Below are 17,011 nucleotides of genomic sequence, written 5' to 3'. Positions count from 1 at the left end.
CGCTCCCCTACCTCTCCTTGCTCTCCTTGCACCTCTTCCCCTACACATTAGCCACCACGCCGCCCCAATTTCACCACCAGAGCTCGCCGGAGACGCGGAAGACGAAGCCGTCGAATTCATCCACCTCAGGAGCCGCCGCGACCCTCCCTCGACTCGCCGACGTCGCCTCGGTCGTTTGCCCGCCTCGCCGACCCCGCTAGACGTCGGTAAGCCGCCCATCGCCACCCTCCTGGCCGCCGGTAGGGTTAGCCCTCGCCGGAGCTCGTCGACGAAGGGGACCAACCCTGGCCGTCCGATCTCTTTAAAATCTCACGGCCCCCGTTCACGTACCGGTTCGGTGTTTTTAAAAGAAACTGACAGTGGACCCCACTGTCAGGCGGCCCGTCCGCATCGCCAGTGAAGCTGGGCCGGCCCGTTTAAGTTCCCGCCCCCGTTTGAATTCAAAATGGTTTAATTCTTTTTCATTTATTTTGCAATCTGATGCTAGCTTCAAAATTTAATAGATCCAAATCTTCTGAGCCAAATTCAACAAATTTTATATTTTTAGAAAGCTCATGAAAGGCCCCATCCAACCACACTGGATTCAAATCAAAATATGTTGTAGAATTACAGTGAGAAAATAAACAAGACAGGGACTTTTCTGCTTTAGAATAATTATTAAAAATCAACCCTTTTGAATTTTGAAGTGATTCCACCTCTCAAAATTCACATTTCAAATACTCTAATTGATTATGTAAAAATGTGATATGGGTACTGTATATGATCATGGGTTAGAATCAAATAATGGCTATGTAGCCATTACTAGCCCATTTAAATTATTTCCAAATTTAAGATTTTAAATCTATGAGGTGTAGCACCTCATTTAAATCATCTTCTCAAGTTGTATGAAGTAGTGTGATGACCCTGGTTGCTTGGTCTCATTTTGCTCACTTAAGAATATTAAATGTTTGCCATAGTAGCTTTTAAATTGTTCCAACAAATTATTAATCTTATGGGAGTGTTTCTCTCATTTAAATCTTGTCATGAACAATTCAAAATGAGGTTGAGACTCTGGTCATTTAGGTCTCACATGAATTGTTGATGATATTAAATCTTTACCATGTTAGGATTAAAAGGTATGAGGTGTTCACCTCATTTAAATCATTTTCTTAAATGATAAGTGTGAAGAGGTTGACTTTGGTCAACCTAGGTCATATATTGTTCATGAGAGAAATTAAATCTTAATAAGATAATGAGAGGAAATTATTTCTCTAAGTAATTAAAAGTAACCCCTTAATTAGTATGAGAGGAAATTATTCTTTTCTAAATAAGAAAACAACACATTTACCCACTTAATAGTAATGTGTGATGCTATTTTTTTCTACTTGTGTAAATTATATGAGGTGTTTCACTTCATTTAAATCTTGTCCCAAGTACTTTCATATGAAGTTTGAACCTCTGGTCAAATACTCTCACATGAAATACTTGGAGATTTAAATCATAATAGGCACTATTAAATGGTATGAGGTACCCCTACCTCATTTAAATCATTTTCTCAAATGATGATGATGAATGGTTGACTTGGGTCAACATAAATTCATGTGTGATGATTTGAGAAATTAAATCTTAAAGAAGATTCAATGAGAGGAAATTATCCCTCAAGAACTATATGGAAACTATCATTTACATATAAAATGAGAGGAAATTATTCTTCCTCAAAGCAATACCACCAATGCACAAAATTGTATTAATTGTGTGAATAGAATAGTTTGTGTGAATATATGTGATGTTTGGAATAGCCAATGAATTGTTTGGTGATTGTATCCTCGTTTTCGTATTTTAGACGCTAGTACCGAGGAGTATCAAGAGGAGGAGGAAGTCTACTTCCAGGAAGAGGAAGACCACTTTGATCAGTACACCACTCAAGGCAAGCTAACACCATTGCAAGCTAATATTCTTGCAAGATAATACTCTTGCAAAGTGCAAAGCTCACCATGAGCAAGGCATTACCCATTTACTTTATGCTTATGATCCTATTTTCCCAGTTTTACTTTACAAGCTTTATTTACTTTTGTTTTATCAAAGTACTTTTTTTTCATGATTCACTTGGTTAGTATTGGATTAGTACAAAAGTATCAAACTTAGCCTAGCAAGCTCCAAGATATTTAGCACCCCTCAGGACTAGTTGCTAGTGCTCAATATCAAAAGTGGCTACTCTAGTTGGGAACTTGTGAATTGAAATGACTTTGAAAACCCTGGAATGATGAGTCATTCTATTGAAAGATTGTGAAGGTGAATATGACTGGTGAATGACTTGGTGAATTTTACAAAAACTGATGGTTGGGTTCGGATGCGATACCATTCCAATTTTACAAGTACCCCCACAATACCTGATATGGGTAGGGCTTAACTAGAAGTTTATGTATCTTAGTATGGGTTCCCTCTAAACAAGCGTCATCGGGGTTATGCCAAGGGCTGCCTCCAACGAGATATGAAATGATGTGATATGACGTGAAATGAGGTGAATGTCCGGCCCAAGCCCTGTGCAGTTCCCAGGCTGACAGTTTGTCTTCACTGGGAGGCCAAGCTCATGGGGAGAGGTGCCTATACTAGAGTATGTAAATGAAAGGTTAGGATTGGTAGTTCGCGTACTGCGTACGATAAATCAGGGCCAGTTACCCCTGACGAGCTATTGCAATTATTGTGGCACAAGTGTACAACCTCTGCAGAGTTAAACCTATTCGAATAGCCGCGTCCTCGGTTATGGACAGTTGGAAAGGCCATACTGTTCCGTCATCAGAACTTTTCCAAAAATATGAATGGTGACTTGTGATTTGATTTGAAAGGTGACTTTGACTTTGAATTCACAACTGAGTTGTGGGAATGACACTAATGTTCCCACTTGAGTTAGTTGAGCAAATGAAGGTTTTTGAATTATAAAAGGGTTTACGAAATAAAACTGGCTTTATGCAAATGAAACTAGAGCTTAACACCCCCTTACTATAGTTGATAATACTTACTTTAGTATTAGTTTGCGAGTACTTTAAAGTACTCATGGCTTTGTCCCTGGCTATTCAAATGGCCAGACTATGAAGAGGAGTACCAGAACCCGGAAGAAGGACAGCAGGACGTCTACGACAACTAGGATCACTCCTGACGTCAACAGTTGCCTGTGGAATAGATGGACTACTACTACGCTACTTCGCTTCCGCTATGTGTTTTGTAATTGATCAATAGATCAATAGTATTGTAATGAGACTGGATCATGTGATCCTTTGTTGTAAGACAATTATGCGTTGTAATGAATGATGTGTTGTGATATTAATCTATTATGTCTCGCAAAAACAATATTCCTGGGATTGCGATGAATGGCATAATAGGCATCTGGACTTAAAAATCCGGGTGTTGACAAGTTGGTATCAGAGCCATTGTTGACCTTAGGAGACCCTAGTTAGAATGGACGTTCTGAAAAACTTAGTTTCATAAAACCAATGAAGTGAATATTTGTGAAAACTAGTTCTTACTCTTATCCTTGAAATCTTTTTCAAAATGAGAAATTCATACTCTACTTTCCTTGCAAGCCTACATAAAATTTTGCACACCTGACTACTTCTCTAATTTACTCCTCCTCTCTGTTCACAGATGACGTACCAATGGGAGTCCTATCAGCTTGGTTCCGGAGGCGACCCAAGGTTCGAAAAGGAGTTGAAGCAACTAGTGGACTTTCTAGGATACCCGTACCCCGAGTTCTTCGGAATACCCCTCAAGGCTCAGTTAGGAGAACCACCTCTGTGGGACGTTTCTACTGATCTACGAAGGAAGCTTGATGCCCCGGTATGGGAAACCATATGGTTTTCTGTAACGGGAAACACTTGGAAGGAAGGACTAGACAAAGCTATGCAAGAAGCAATTTCCCGTCTGTGTGGACAAAATGAGGACAAGATCAAGAACACTCATTTCCTCTACTACCCAAGACATGACTCCATGGGAAGACCGATGACCATGCCCCCACCACAACCCAAGATGAACCCCTATGAAGCACCTCAGGACTTCAGGCTGTACAAAACCCGCAGGGATTTGGACAACGCCCTCGCCTCTCGCCAAGCACATCACCCGTGAAGACGAAGAATCCACCCTGAAGAGTAGTATCACCCTAGCACTTAAGTAGGTGTGAGTTGTATTAGGATCCCCTTGTATCGTAGAGCGATGAATGGTTCTTCAAACCAACGGTGTGTTAGATTTGTAATATGTGATGCTTGGTATGAATGAAAAAGTGTTGTCGGTGTTACCCCTGCAACACTACTTAAAATTTCAATTTGTGAACTTTTAAAAATTTAACAAAACCAACCATAGAAATTTCCCTCTTATCTTATCATCTACCTCAATGTTCAGATGGCCCCACCAACCCGCAACGCCACCCAGGATGCCATGATGCAACTGTTGCAAACAATGATGGCAGATCGAGAAGTCGAGAGAGCTGAACGCCAAGCCAACATCGTTGCACTACAGCAGCTTGCTCAGAACAACAACGGCCATGGAAACCACGACCACCCGGGGTCAAAGTTGAAGAACTTTCAGAACACCAACCCACCCATGTTCAACAAGACTGAAGAGCCCCTAGATGCGGATGACTGGCTCCAGACAATGGAGAACAACCTAGAAGTTGCGGGAGTAGAAGCCGCAGAGAAAGTACTGTTCGCCACCCACTACCTGTCAGGACCTGCACGAGCCTGGTGGACAAGTGCCCGTGCCATGAATGCGGGACAGATGATGACCTGGGAAGACTTCAAGCTGAAGTTTAGCAAGTACCATGTGCCCCAAGGACTGATCAAGAAAATGAGAGACGAGTTCCGGGAACTCAAACAAGGAAGGATGTCCGTGGTGGAATACCGCGACAGGTTTCTTACTCTGTCAAGGTACGCCCCGGATGAGACCGACACCAATGAAAAGCGGAAGGAAAGATTTCTGAATGGACTGCATGACGAGATGCAAACTGTGTTAGTGAACATTCCGTTCGCTGACCTCGAAGCCCTAGTAGACTCAGCCATTCAGATGGAAGGGAAGCTGCATCAAGCCAACGAGAACCGCAAGAGAAGAATGATGAACCAGAATGGGCCCAACAATGCCCAGAAGTACCGCAATAACTCCTCTGGAGGATTCACCCCAAGATACAACAAGCCAACCACTCAGAATTATCGCCCCAACTACACCAACAACAACGGAGGACCCCCGAAGCCCGGAGGCAACAACAACAACAATCACAACAACAACACCCACCCCAACAGCAACAACAACAACGGTAACAACAACAACCCCAATACTGCCCCGAGGACTGGAAGCAACGCTGTTCCCGTCAACCCCAAGGACAAGTCCACCATCAACTGCTATGAATGTGGAGTTGTGGGTCACTACTCCAATGAGTGCCCTAAGAAGCTTGCCAAGATTGCCGCCAATACCGCTGCCCCTGCTCAGCAACAGCGTCGCTTCGCCGGTAGAAGGAACCAGAACAACAACAACGGCCGCCTCTACCACATGAATGCCACTGAAGCTCAGGAAGCACCCCAGACCATGCCAAGTATGTCTTACAGTTAATCAAAATACTCAATCTCTCTTAGGAACCTAACTTTTCTTAAAATCTCGGGACGAGATTTGTTTAAGGGGGAAGGGTTTGTAACAACCCAAAAATTTCAAAACAAACAAAATGAATTTCCCTAGTTCCAAATTTTGGAACCAACAAAAACTTTTATTAAAATGAGATTGATACATATAGATCTTGTTCAAATCTTGTGTTTTGCCATGATGAGTGTTATTATGCTTATGGTTAAACCCTAAAACCCCAAAGTGATCAAGTGAAGATCACCAACCCAATAAAACAAAAGAGAAAGGAATCAAATAAGAAAAACCTTAAACCCTAACCTTCTCCAAAAATCCTTTGGATCCTTTTTGAGAATCCAAAATAAAATAAAAGACATATGGGGGCATATAGCCCTAATAGGTAAATCTGGAACCCTACCTTTATTAATTATGCTAAATGGTGGTGAACCCTTGTGAACCCTTTAAACCCTAAACCTCACCCCTCTTTTCACCACCCTAGTTAAATTAAAATAAAAAGAAATTAAATAAGAAAGAGGCATATGTGCCTATGGCTATATTTATAAAACCTTACCCTAAGCCTTTCTACTTTGCTTAGAGGTTTGGAAAATCTTCATACACCTTACCTAGTACCTATCAAACCAAATCCAAGTGATTTCCAAAAGAATTAAAAAGAAACTAAATATGCCATAGAGGCAAATGAGAGTAAAATACAAATTTGTGAATTTAAGAATCTTGATCCTAGGACTTGTGGTGAATGGATGGATCACTTCCATATACCCTTTCAATACTCAACAACATCAAATGGGCCAAGAACACTCAAATCAAAAATCAAATGCAACATATGCATAGAGGCATATGTGACACATAGCCATTTCACCAATTTTTGCCCTATGACATTAAACCTTGACCAAATGGTGTGAGACCATCTCCAAACCTAATATAACACTAAATTGACCCTAACCCATGCCCAAGTAAAGCAAGATCAACAATTTGCAAAAATAATAAAATTTGAACCTCACCTCTTATGTGTTATGGCCAATTTTGCAAATCTTTGATCAAGACCTTTTGGAATGGATTCAATGGTTTGAAAATGTTTCTAAACTAATAAGAATCACATTAGAGTCAACAAAAGTCAAAACAAATGGAGAGAAATCAAATAGGGAGAAAATCCCATTTTTACTCACATACACATTTAGCCATTTTTGCAAATCTTCAAGCAAGGCCACCATGGCTGGATCTATTGGTTGTAAAACTCTTATATATGATAAACAAACACAATTGCATCAAAGAAACAAGAATCCAATCAAAGGAAATCTCAAATTCAACTCACATATGATAATGGTCATATGTCACTTTTATATTTTTCTTCACCACTTTGCACCCCTGGTTTGGACTCTTCCTAAACCAAACTTGGTCAACTATGACCATGTCATCCAAGACCATGTCAGGGTGAACAACTTTCATGTTGACCACCATACCCAATGTTGACCAGGTTGACCAGTATAGTGTTGACAAGTGGAGACTTTGAATTAAAGAGAAGATGTTTCACTTTTTGAATTCTTGCAAACCTTCACCAAAATGAGCACCACCACCACCATTCCATATCTATGCATATATGAATGAGATCCACCAAAGGAATTTCCAAAATTTGAAAACTTTTCTCTTTCGGCCATTCTCACAAACACCTTGCAGGCAGTGTATAAATTTGTGCCCATGCTGCATTTTTGCTTGGACCAAGTCCACCTCTGCCCTTCCCTGCTGCTCTGGAGCATCCCTGCACCTCACCTCTACCTCACCATCCACTTGCCTGCCTTTGCTTTGGACCATCTTGACCAGAACAACACCATGCCGGCCCTCATGTCACTCCCCATGCCAAATCCCTCTCTGGTCAATTCTACCATGCCCACCCATGTCCTGGAGGCTCTCCACGTCCCACTGGACTCGCGCGTGTCAGCCCTTGCTCGAGGAAACGTCGCCACCGGCCAGGAACTGACGTGACCAGACGCGCCCAGAGACGCCCACGCGCGACAGGACGCGCATGGTGACGCCCCGGAGCGCGCCAGTACACCTCCTCGCCTCGTCGCCTCAGACCACCTCACGACTTCTCCTTTCACCCACCTGCTCCCCTCGACACCAGCAGCCGCCCAGACATCGCCATTGGCTCGCCAGAGCCCTGTCACCGTCGCCAAGAACGACGACCATCCGCCACGGGCACAGGAACGCGAGGACGGTGACGATCGCCACAGACCCCCATTTCATGCGCCATCAAGTCCCACGCACTCGCCTGGAAGTCGCCGACCCCTCTACCTCATCACCAGTGCCCAGAAACCACGGTAACGCCATCGTCATCGACGACCAGCTCCGCACCCCTCGGCCTCGACCGCCAGCTATAAAAGGAGGGCGCCCCTGCCTCAATATTCCACACCATCTCGCTCCCCTACCTCTCCTTGCTCTCCTTGCACCTCTTCCCCTACACATTAGCCACCACGCCGCCCCAATTTCACCACCAGAGCTCGCCGGAGACGCGGAAGACGAAGCCGTCGAATTCATCCACCTCAGGAGCCGCCGCGACCCTCCCTCGACTCGCCGACGTCGCCTCGGTCGTTTGCCCGCCTCGCCGACCCCGCTAGACGTCGGTAAGCCGCCCATCGCCACCCTCCTGGCCGCCGGTAGGGTTAGCCCTCGCCGGAGCTCGTCGACGAAGGGGACCAACCCTGGCCGTCCGATCTCTTTAAAATCTCACGGCCCCCGTTCACGTACCGGTTCGGTGTTTTTAAAAGAAACTGACAGTGGACCCCACTGTCAGGCGGCCCGTCCGCATCGCCAGCGAAGCTGGGCCGGCCCGTTTAAGTTCCCGCCCCCGTTTGAATTCAAAATGGTTTAATTCTTTTTCATTTATTTTGCAATCTGATGCTAGCTTCAAAATTTAATAGATCCAAATCTTCTGAGCCAAATTCAACAAATTTTATATTTTTAGAAAGCTCATGAAAGGCCCCATCCAACCACACTGGATTCAAATCAAAATATGTTGTAGAATTACAGTGAGAAAATAAACAAGACAGGGACTTTTCTGCTTTAGAATAATTATTAAAAATCAACCCTTTTGAATTTTGAAGTGATTCCACCTCTCAAAATTCACATTTCAAATACTATAATTGATTATGTAAAAATGTGATATGGGTACTGTATATGATCATGGGTTAGAATCAAATAATGGCTATGTAGCCATTACTAGCCCATTTAAATTATTTCCAAATTTAAGATTTTAAATCTATGAGGTGTAGCACCTCATTTAAATCATCTTCTCAAGTTGTATGAAGTAGTGTGATGACCCTGGTTGCTTGGTCTCATTTTGCTCACTTAAGAATATTAAATGTTTGCCATAGTAGCTTTTAAATTGTTCCAACAAATTATTAATCTTATGGGAGTGTTTCTCTCATTTAAATCTTGTCATGAACAATTCAAAATGAGGTTGAGACTCTGGTCATTTAGGTCTCACATGAATTGTTGATGATATTAAATCTTTACCATGTTAGGATTAAAAGGTATGAGGTGTTCACCTCATTTAAATCATTTTCTTAAATGATAAGTGTGAAGAGGTTGACTTTGGTCAACCTAGGTCATATATTGTTCATGAGAGAAATTAAATCTTAATAAGATAATGAGAGGAAATTATTTCTCTAAGTAATTAAAAGTAACCCCTTAATTAGTATGAGAGGAAATTATTCTTTTCTAAATAAGAAAACAACACATTTACCCACTTAATAGTAATGTGTGATGCTATTTTTTTCTACTTGTGTAAATTATATGAGGTGTTTCACTTCATTTAAATCTTGTCCCAAGTACTTTCATATGAAGTTTGAACCTCTGGTCAAATACTCTCACATGAAATACTTGGAGATTTAAATCATAATAGGCACTATTAAATGGTATGAGGTACCCCTACCTCATTTAAATCATTTTCTCAAATGATGATGATGAATGGTTGACTTGGGTCAACATAAATTCATGTGTGATGATTTGAGAAATTAAATCTTAAAGAAGATTCAATGAGAGGAAATTATCCCTCAAGAACTATATGGAAACTATCATTTACATATAAAATGAGAGGAAATTATTCTTCCTCAAAGCAATACCACCAATGCACAAAATTGTATTAATTGTGTGAATAGAATAGTTTGTGTGAATATATGTGATGTTTGGAATAGCCAATGAATTGTTTGGTGATTGTATCCTCGTTTTCGTATTTTAGACGCTAGTACCGAGGAGTATCAAGAGGAGGAGGAAGTCTACTTCCAGGAAGAGGAAGACCACTTTGATCAGTACACCACTCAAGGCAAGCTAACACCATTGCAAGCTAATATTCTTGCAAGATAATACTCTTGCAAAGTGCAAAGCTCACCATGAGCAAGGCATTACCCATTTACTTTATGCTTATGATCCTATTTTCCCAGTTTTACTTTACAAGCTTTATTTACTTTTGTTTTATCAAAGTACTTTTTTTTCATGATTCACTTGGTTAGTATTGGATTAGTACAAAAGTATCAAACTTAGCCTAGCAAGCTCCAAGATATTTAGCACCCCTCAGGACTAGTTGCTAGTGCTCAATATCAAAAGTGGCTACTCTAGTTGGGAACTTGTGAATTGAAATGACTTTGAAAACCCTGGAATGATGAGTCATTCTATTGAAAGATTGTGAAGGTGAATATGACTGGTGAATGACTTGGTGAATTTTACAAAAACTGATGGTTGGGTTCGGATGCGATACCATTCCAATTTTACAAGTACCCCCACAATACCTGATATGGGTAGGGCTTAACTAGAAGTTTATGTATCTTAGTATGGGTTCCCTCTAAACAAGCGTCATCGGGGTTATGCCAAGGGCTGCCTCCAACGAGATATGAAATGATGTGATATGACGTGAAATGAGGTGAATGTCCGGCCCAAGCCACATGCGATTCCCAGTGTGACAGTTTGTCTTCACCGGGAGGCCAAGCTCATGGGGAGAGGTGCCTATACTAGAGTATGTAAATGAAAGGTTAGGATTGGTAGTTCGCGTCTGCGTACGATAAATCAGGGCCGATTACCCTGACGAGCTATTGCAATTGTTGTGGCACAAGTGTACAACCTCTGCAGAGTTAAACCTATTCGAATAGCCGCGTCCTCGGTTATGGACAGTTGGAAAGGCCATACTGTTCCGTCATCAGAACTTTTCCAAAAATATGAATGGTGACTTGTGATTTGATTTGAAAGGTGACTTTGACTTTGAATTCACAACTGAGTTGTGGGAATGACACTAATGTTCCCACTTGAGTTAGTTGAGCAAATGAAGGTTTTTGAATTATAAAAGGGTTTACGAAATAAAACTGGCTTTATGCAAATGAAACTAGAGCTTAACACCCCCTTACTATAGTTGATAATACTTACTTTAGTATTAGTTTGCGAGTACTTTAAAGTACTCATGGCTTTGTCCCTGGCTATTCAAATGGCCAGACTATGAAGAGGAGTACCAGAACCCGGAAGAAGGACAGCAGGACGTCTACGACAACTAGGATCACTCCTGACGTCAACAGTTGCCTGTGGAATAGATGGACTACTACTACGCTACTTCGCTTCCGCTATGTGTTTTGTAATTGATCAATAGATCAATAGTATTGTAATGAGACTGGATCATGTGATCCTTTGTTGTAAGACAATTATGCGTTGTAATGAATGATGTGTTGTGATATTAATCTATTATGTCTCGCAAAAACAATATTCCTGGGATTGCGATGAATGGCATAATAGGCATCTGGACTTAAAAATCCGGGTGTTGACACCGGCCCCCTCCCCTTGGCCCCTCATTATATAGGTGGAATCCCCAAGTGTTGGACTACAAGTCTTCGAATAAGACCCCAACCCAAAACTTTCCATGTGATAGGGAAACCTACCCAAGGTGGGAATCCCACTTGGGGTGTGTCGGGACCCCGGAGGTCAGGGCTAGACAAACCCAGATATCACATCTGGCATAAGCCTAACCTAGATCTCTAGGGCCTACAGGGTGAGAATCGGTAACACAACAGTGACTCTACGACTGAAAGCAAATATATTACAACTCTTAGCAGAGTTAAGATCCAAAGTTATTACACGCAGAGGTCACTGACCATAATACAACAAACAATGGAAAGCAAATTATGTTATCTAGATAACAAGACTGCAAAGGGCCTAAGAGGCCATAACATAAGGCGACATCCCAGCCCATAAGTCTCAGGCTGCCGCCTAAGGAACTCTGAACTACTCGTCGACGTCAAGGTAGAAGCCACCATCCGTTGGAAGGATTTCCTCTGAAACAAAGCATGCAAGGCTGAGTACAGGGACTCAGCAAGACTTAGTACAACCTGTTAGCAAAGCGGGTATGCGAGGCTTTATGTGGAGCTTATTTTGCGTAAAGCCAGTTTTCCTTTGTAAACAGGAGGGAGCAGAAGCTCGTCTATTCAGACCATTTTCAAAAGGGGTAAGAGAGCGATATCAACTCTAGCTCTAAGATCATCATGTTGAATCCACCGAATCTTCATCATCACCTGAATCTATCACCTAGGATCACCCCCTCGACACCCTGAGAAGGGATCCTTATCACACATTGACAACAAGTTTTACGATTAGGTTCAAGTTGTCTATGATCACAGAATCCATCACCAAGTCGTCCATAACCGTGGACACGACTTTTCGAAAAGATTTACCCTGCAGGGGTGTACAACTTTACCCACACGCGCCGACCGACTCTTAGTGCCACTAGATTAACACACTTCCTTGGTGTGCCGGCAGAGGGTGGTCGACCAAAACCTTTCCCTTACTTCGCCTATTCCATGAGTCAAACTAACTGGGGAGCTCCGTCATCGTAGGTAGCCATTCTCCGAGGCGGTCCCGGTCATTGTGTGCAGGGGATCCAGTTCAATGCCTCCAGCATCCTTCACCCTAGCCACGCCCTGTATGATGCACTTTGAAAACCTTTTCCACCTTTCCCCCATGCGTATGGCAAATGGAACTCGCAAACTAATTGACTCATGGGTAAGCTAGGTAAGTTCGGGCCAAGGGGTTCCCATGGGCCCCGTGTGGCTGTACGCTCAGTCTTGGTTTCGAAGGCGAGAACTCAGGTCCTAGTATCGGCGAGAACGAGTCAAATCACCACATCCCCATGTGGCGGCCCATCCAAGCCTTTAGCATGTTTATTAACATCATCACTGATCTTACCACGTCATCCTATCAAACTAGGTTCATTCGTAGCTCTGATTCATCAACCGGATGGATCAGACTTCAATAGCTAAGCATGGCTAAGCATAACACATATACGGCTCTAGCGATGCGAACAAGCTTAGACCTAGTTTTGCTGGGAGCGGTGGATCAGGAACTCTGGGCTACAAGGATGGAATACGCACTCATAGGGTATCTACAACTGCCGATAAAACATATTTGAAGCGGATGCAATATGTAAGAACCAGAAGTAAAAGCATTTCGAAACCATATATGAACCAGGTTAGGGCTTGCCTTGTCCCTCGTTGTTCTGGTGCTGCTCTTCGGAGGCGTTGATCTCAGGCTCGCGTTCGGTCCCTATCGAGAAGAACCAAATACCGGAAAGGAAGAGCACAATCAAGACATGGTATAATGCAATGCACATACAATATGATGACATGTCATATTAAAAAGGATTCGGTTAACCCTAGGTGCATCGACTGAAAAAGAGGGGTTCGGCATCGACTCCGGCACATGAGAGGGGTCGATTTAGGGTTTCTACTAAGGCTCCACATTTAATTGGTTCAAGCATGTATGAAACATTGATAAACAATTAGGAAATGTTTTTCTGATCATTTTGATATATAATTTCATATTTTTCTAATTTAAAATGAATTACTTATGAATTTCCAAAATTTAATTCATTTTAAATCATTTTCTGAAAATTATACAAAAATAATAAAAGTTGGACCCACATGTCATAATTTTATTCTTTTCTAAAATATTTATGAAATTAATAAAATTCTGACAAGGGACCCCACATGTCATATTAGTTTCTATTTAAATAAATACAGGAATATAATACAGAAAATACAAAAATAGGGAAAAATGAATAATGACGTCACGCTGACGTCATGATGACGTCATGATGACGTCAGCGGCGCCATGGCTCACAGGGAGCTCGGGTGAGGTTGTAATCCGGCGATTCGGGCCAAAAATCGAGCGCATGCGGAGGGGGAAAAGACTCCTGGCGACGCGGGCGACCTAGAGGTGGCGACGCCGCCGGCTATTGGCCGCCGGAGCACCGCCGGCGACGAGCGTGAGCGGCGGCCGGGACAGGTGCTGCATGGCAGCGGCGCTAGAGAGGGTTAGGGAGAGAGATGAGGGCACCAGGAGGTGCAGCGGCTCACCGCGGGGGCGATGGCGAGGTCGGCGACGCCGGAGAGGGCTCGCCGGCGACGAATCGAGCCGGAGTCCGGCCGGCAGTAGGGTTAGGGTTAGGTAATTTTGGGGGCGTCGGGGCCGCGGGGAAGGGGGAAAAGCGGGGCTAGGGCTTGGGGCGGCGGCGGCGAGATATTTAAGGGTCTCCGGGGGCGGCGGGACGCATCGGGGCCGGCCAGGCCATCGGGCGGCCATGGCGCTGCCAGCCAGCAGCTTGGAGGCGCGGGGGAGACGATGCCCTTTTGCAAAAACCCCCCCGCGGGATTTGCTGGGCTGGTGGGATGCGGCCTGGGCCGAGTTGGGCCGCGCCAGGGAGAGAAAAGAGAGAGAAAGGGAATGGGCTGCGCCCAGGGAGAGGAGAGAGGAGGGTTTCTCTTTTTTTTCTGGTTTTCTTTTTTCTAGTTTTATGTCTCCAATTCAAATTCAAAATTGAATTTGTTTGAATGTGGTTTGAGAACTCAAACTTTTCAGTGATATTTCTAAACACACATGGACTTATTGAGAAACAACAAAACCATGTTGCTTAGTATTAAAAACTTGCAAGATTTTGAATGGAGAAGAAACAGAGAGGGATTTGCATAATTGTAAAACAATTCAACTTTGATGCAAAAAATTTACTCAAATGCAAACTATATGCATGAGATGCACATGAACACTCATTTATTTAGATAAACAAGGTTGGGATGTTATAGGGTGGGATTCCCCCCTTCCATGTGGGGGGTTGGCCGGCCACCTTGGTGGAGCCCAAGGTGGACTCCCCCCTCCTAGGGTTGGCCGGCCATGGGAGGTGGAGTCCCTCCGGGACTCCGCCTTCCTTAGTGATTTCTTCCTGACTTTTCTAGAACCTTCTAGAACCTTCCGTAGAACCTTCCGGATCATTTTAAATCTTATAAAATGACTTCCTATATATGAATCTTATTCTCCGGACCATTCCGGAACTCCTCGTGATGTCCGGGATCTCATCCGGGACTTCGAACAAATCTTCGAACTCCATTCCATATTCAAGTTCTACCATTTCAATATCAAACCTTAAGTGTGTCACCCTACGGTTCGCGAACTATGTGGACATGGTTGAGTACTCTCTCCGACCAATAACCAATAGCGGGATCTAGAGATCCATAATGGCTCCCACATATTCAACGATGACTTTAGTGATCGAATGAACCACTCACATATGATACCAATTCCCTTTGTCACGCGATATTTTACTTGTCCGAGGTTTGATCATCGGTATCACTCTATACCTTGTTCAACCTCGTCTCCTGACAAGTACTCTTTACTCGTATCGTGGTAAGTGGTCTCTTATGAACTTATTCATATGCTTGCAAGACATTAGACGACATTCCACCGAGAGGGCCCAGAGTATATCTATCCGTCATCAGGATGGACAAATCCCACTGTTGATCCATATGCCTCAACTCATACTTTCCGGATACTTAATCCCACCTTTATAACCACCCATTTACGCAGTGGCGTTTGATGTAATCAAAGTACCTTTCCGGTATAAGTGATTTACATGATCTCATGGTCATAAGGACTAGGTAACTATGTATCGAAAGCTTATAGCAAATAACTTAATGACGTGATCTTATGCTACGCTTAATTGGGTGTGTCCATTACATCATTCATACAATGATATAACCTTGTTATTAATAACATCCAATTTTCATGATTATGAAACTAATCATCCATTAATCAACAAGCTAGTTAAGAGGCATACTAGGGACTCTTTGTTGTTTACATATCACACATGTATCAATGTTTCGGTTAATACAATTATAGCATGGTATATAAACATTTATCATAAACATAAAGATATATAATAACCACTTTTATTATTGCCTCTTGGGCATATCTCCAACAGATGTTGCAGCATGTGCTACAGTTCCAGTTTGTGTTGATGCTAGTATACAGACTGATGATGTTTGTGCTGATGGTGTGTCAGTACATATGGCGCAGATGCGCGTGGGAGGAGTGGGAGGCGAGCGCCTCAGTGGAGATGGTGGGCAGCGGCACTACCGTGCTAAGAGTATTGTCCAGTTTTCCGCGACACCGCGGATGCATCGAGGCAAGGATGGACGTGTAAGACATCTATGTGGCCCAGGAATTACACATCTTGTGCAGGGTCATGTGCAGCGACACAAGGGTCCATCAAAACCTCGCAAGAAGAAGGAATTGGCGCCAAAGTCCAAGCTCATGTGGAGAAGAAAGGAGGCGCCAAGTGCTGTATCAAGTCGAGAAGGCCGCGAGGGAGGATGTGGTGTGGAAGGCAAGCAAGACTTGAGGACGGCGAGGACGTGTCATGTTCATATCACGTCACCTTTTCCAGAAGACCCTCACGCGTTGGGGACAACGCTTCTTGAAGGGGGGAGGATGATATGGGCACGGAGGCCTATGTGGAGCCCAATTTCAGGACTCCACCAGCCTAGGTGGTACGCCATCGAGGATTCAGGAGTGACACGCTAGGACGACCTACGCCATGTAATAATTAAGTCTAAGGTTGTGTCATTCATTCTATGTTAGGAAATAATGTAGCCAGGTCATGTGGTGGGCCAATTAGGGTTAAATTAGTGTTGTGTTTGGCTTTGGGCCTGTCCAAGCCAAACCAGGTCAGCCCATCAAGTGGGGCGACCCAGCCTAGCAAGGCTGGCCGGCCACCTCCCTCTCATATAAGGTGGAGGCACGGCTAGGGTTTAGGAAAGAACAAGTTTAGTCTAAAAGATTAGGGTTTCCCTATAGCGTGTGATCACATGTATCATCCCTCCGGGGGTACGGCGCTGCCGTTATCTATTATATCCGCTGCGAAGGTTCTTGTGTTCATCAAGGATTGTCTAGCTCTTGGTTTGAGGCATATCGTTCATCGATCCGTTGCTTGCTGGATTCGTTCCCTCTTCTTCAGGCTGTGTTCATCGCGTTGTTGGGAGGATTTACTACCCCAGGTTCTCGCTGTGAAAGATCGGGCATCAACAGAGGAGGATCCAGTGGGTCTACCCCTTTATCATCATTT

The sequence above is a fragment of the Lolium perenne genome, chromosome 3, assembly GCF_019359855.2.
Source record: "Lolium perenne isolate Kyuss_39 chromosome 3, Kyuss_2.0, whole genome shotgun sequence".
NCBI lineage: Eukaryota > Viridiplantae > Streptophyta > Magnoliopsida > Poales > Poaceae > Lolium > Lolium perenne.
Note: the sequence above shows the minus strand (reverse complement) of the source record.